The sequence below is a fragment of the Terrapene carolina genome, unplaced genomic scaffold (genome assembly GCF_002925995.2).
Source record: "Terrapene carolina triunguis isolate 2854851 unplaced genomic scaffold, T_m_triunguis-2.0 Scaffold67, whole genome shotgun sequence".
NCBI classification, from domain to species: domain Eukaryota; kingdom Metazoa; phylum Chordata; order Testudines; family Emydidae; genus Terrapene; species Terrapene triunguis.
In genome coordinates, this window is record NW_020664418.1 from 47294265 (window position 1) to 47298346 (window position 4082).

Genomic DNA, 4082 nt, shown 5'->3' on the forward strand with positions numbered 1-4082 from the left:
AAACTCTTCCTATCTAATTTGTACAGCAAATGACAACTGAAAAGAGTTCAGTGGAGGTCGACTGCCACTCATTTAATTTCTCATGTTAGGAGGCTAAGAAGGAATTCATCAGTTTTACCCAGGAATTACATCTTGAGATTTTGAAAGAGAGGGCAAAAAAAGTCATCCTTGCAGTTCTGTTTTCTATTTACTGCACTTTATAAATAAATATTCCTTGGAGGAAAAAGTTCTATAGTAATGACTCCAAACTTGGACTAAATATGCTATAGGGACCAATCCCAATTTGGTGGGGATGGACTGGATGACCTAATAGGTCTTTTCCATCTGACTTCTATTATTCTGTTAACTTTATAAGCTAAAATGGCGTTACTACAGGGTTTGAGGCTCATGTAAGCATTATTTCAATGTAAAAGTTACAAGCTTGCACCCCTATTCAGATCAAACACATATTGAGAGTTTTGCCTGATTAAGGGCTACAAAATTGGGCCCAAATAACTAAATTCTTTCAACAATGTCTACATTTGTTTGATTAGATCTTATGAAAAAGCATCTAATACCCCTCAAACTAAAATCACCTGTGAATGATGCCGCTCCTTATCTTTAAATCAGCTACAGTTTAGTGTTTTTGGTGACAGAATAAACACTGCCATTCCTTTTTAAATTAATATTTGATTTTAATATGCATAAAATATCAGTTAATACAATAATAAAAGATTGGAATGAGCTCACTAAAGATATATAATATTAAGTGAAACAAAATATTGTACAACTTTGTGATTTAATGATGTAACACACACTTCAAAATTTCATCCAGAGATGAAAGCGGGTAGGGAATAATGTACATAACATACCAAAAATGAGGAATTGTAGTAAATAAATTACTTTTATGCTTCCAATAATTTTAAACATCTGGTCATGTAGTTTCATTCTCTCCTGCCATGCTTGAAGAGATCTGCAGCGTTGTTTTTTATTATTGTGTTACAAAGCAGCATTTTGTTTCTAGTTTGTTAGTTTATTTTGGAGAAGAAATTGCTTTGGTGCTGTTACAAGCAACTGGAAGCAGTTTAATCACAGCAGCTGAAAGGCTGAATTTTAAACTGGGGACACACAAGTTAGCATTACCATCCAAAATCAATGAAATAGTGACTCCTAGTGGCGATAAAGGGAAATTGCACCCTGAACACTAATAAGCAGGCTCATTACAGCGGGGAAATCCTGCTGAGAAAATTAGAAGCATAGCAATGCGTGATCACAAAATAATTTTCCTTTTTTAAAAAATAAGTCTGAAGATGCTTCTTTCTAAAGTTGTGCAAAATGTTAAACTCAAATATACAATGGACCTAAAATAAAACCTTAGTTTGAGTTCAATCTACATTTGAAACCAGCACTGCTTTGTTAGAACTTTTTGTGTGCATGACTGTGAACTGTCCACAGAAGTTTTCTACAAACTTTTTATTACCCTATCTGGGTATCTGTAAGCACTTTGATGCTATTCATCATGGTGTATTTCAAGTTGGTGCCAAGGTATTTGAGAAAGGTCACATGTAGTATTTCTCTCTTGGTCTCTGCTTGGCTGAGCTTCTTCCAATTTAACAGGAGCATCCTCTGACCAGAGGCCATTTTCAGTTGGTTTTTCAGCGAGAGAGGTTGAATTTCAGCTGAATTCTCTGATTTAGTTGGAGAATTCAGGGAAAAAATGCATTTTCCTCCTAGCTTTTTGTTTATGTCTGACTCCAGCAGGCCTAATATGTGGTTACTTTCTTTCATTGCCTGAGTTTGTCACATCTATCTGATTATTACGTTATATTCTGACTCTCACATCATGTTGTATCGTATCATCATCAGAAACTTCCCTGCCCCCAAAAGAAAGAGCATCAGAAACAATGAGAGCAATAAATGACGCCTCTATGTGCAAAGCAACAAGGGATTCTTCCCAAACAGGCAATATTATCATGGGACTGTAGTTGAATGTGGGAGAGGTTGAGTAGGTGCAGGGGCCATTTAGCTTCCTTAGTACTGACCACCTCCTCATCAGGCAGGTCTCCCTTCAAACTCAGAGAGTTGCTGCCCAAAATGTGCTTGTGACATCTGCTACTGGTTTGAGAGAGGAATAATACAATAACATATCACCTTATAAAAGAGCTAAGGAAGCTGATATGGAGGCCATGAGTGAGGCAGATAGGAGGAGCATGGGCTACCAACATTGATGAACAGGGATGAAAGAACTTCAGTGCCCAGGAGGCACTTAATTTACCATACGGCAACTACAAAAGGAGGATCCTTACAGATTTATTTTCCAATACAGCAACATGGCTGAGAAGGGGTCTTGATGGGTCCTGAGACATCCCCAATACCAGGCCCATATGCCATACTAGGGGTGGGTTTCTTGAGAGACCTGAGTTCTTATCCTTAGAGTGCGGAGCTGATCAGAGAGCCAAAGATCAGAGGTGAGGTGAGGGCTAAGCAAAGGGTTGCCTAGGACAACAGTAAACACCTCCTCTATTTGCTTCTCCATAGGGAGTTCAGGGCTTAGCAGGGTCCTGAAACCCTCCAGTTGTAATCTTCATGAATGTGGATTTATACTAAATGTGGGCATTGTCCACTTAAGTAGAAAGCTCCTTCCAGGAGAGACTACAGAATGAGATAAGAGCATGTTCTAAGTCAGTTGACCCCAGCTTGATTTGGAGTGAGTGGAATAATCCTGACTGAATACAATCCCCTGACCTTCAACCATCAGGCTCCTATGTATATTGTGGCTACTGTTGGCAAAGGCTGGAGGTTTGAAGTCTTCTGTAACCCAGGATCACGTGTTTCAATACTTCTCACAAGTAAGGGCACGGAGTTCTGGTTGGGGAATGAAACAATAACCAATGGAGTCAGTGGATACTGACCCCTTATACATTACCTTACATTACCACCCAGGTCATGTGATTGAGACAGGACATACAGTCAGTTTCTCTTACCAGTACTTCTCATGCTACTCTGTATGACAGGAGCCAATTCTTTTAAAGACAGTTGATATTAGCAACCAGAGCATTACCTGGGGAGATACTGTGCATTGTGTCTTTGGTAACAAGGAGTTGGCTATTAATCCTGAGGCAATCCTAGAAATGGCTGCCGCTGGATCCCATGCTACAGCACTATGGAGATGGTTTTTACTGAGCCAGTGCATTTTACTGAGAGTGATTCTTCAACAGAGGAGACAGTGCCTACAGAGTCCTAAGTGGCTGCAAGCACCTGTTGAATAATGGTAGTTGCTCCAAAGTGGTTTTAAAGACTGGAAGAACAAACAGTAGAGTGGTGCCAGGAGGAAACCAAACCTTGCAGCCTATCACCCCAATGACTGAATTTCTCAAGAGAACAATGGGCTCTGTATATAAAGAAGGAAAGACTCCTGCTAATGAAGGCTGTGCTGAAGTAACCAGACTCTCAGATACCACCTTCTGTTTGTGCTACATTCTCATAGTTGTTCTAGTGATGGTTTGGGGAAAAGTGCTAAAAAAGGTATGCAACTACCTCATGTGGCTGCTTCCTACACTAATTAATGTTCGTTGTGTGAGTTTTTTTAACATTATCTGTGCTCAAAGGAAAACCTATACACCCCTATAAACATATTACATTATATGATTTGTGCTGGCAGGGATTGGGGAGAGCAGCACACTCTGACCACACTGACAGCCCTGGAAAATTCACTATGTTGGAAATGCCAGAAGTGGATGGCATAAAACCAGTTATGTGACATGTGGGGAGTCCCCTTTGCAGGAATAATTCCCATCAGTCGCTTTTCCAGAGCAGCGTAAATATGACTTAGTGTAAGGTAGGATTTGACTCCATTATATCAATAGAGACCTGGTTTTAAACAGATGCAACTGCATTAAATTAAATGGATGAGCATTTGTTTACACCTGGTTTTGATTTAAAGCCCATGTCTGTATTTAGTTCTGCCCCATTTCCATATATTGATTTACCTAATAATGACCTTCAGAACACATTGGTGCTTCTTTGGTCTCTCCAGTCATATAAGTTATATAGTGTTGTCATAACTATAAAGGGAAGGGTAACAGCTCTCTGTGTACAGAGAC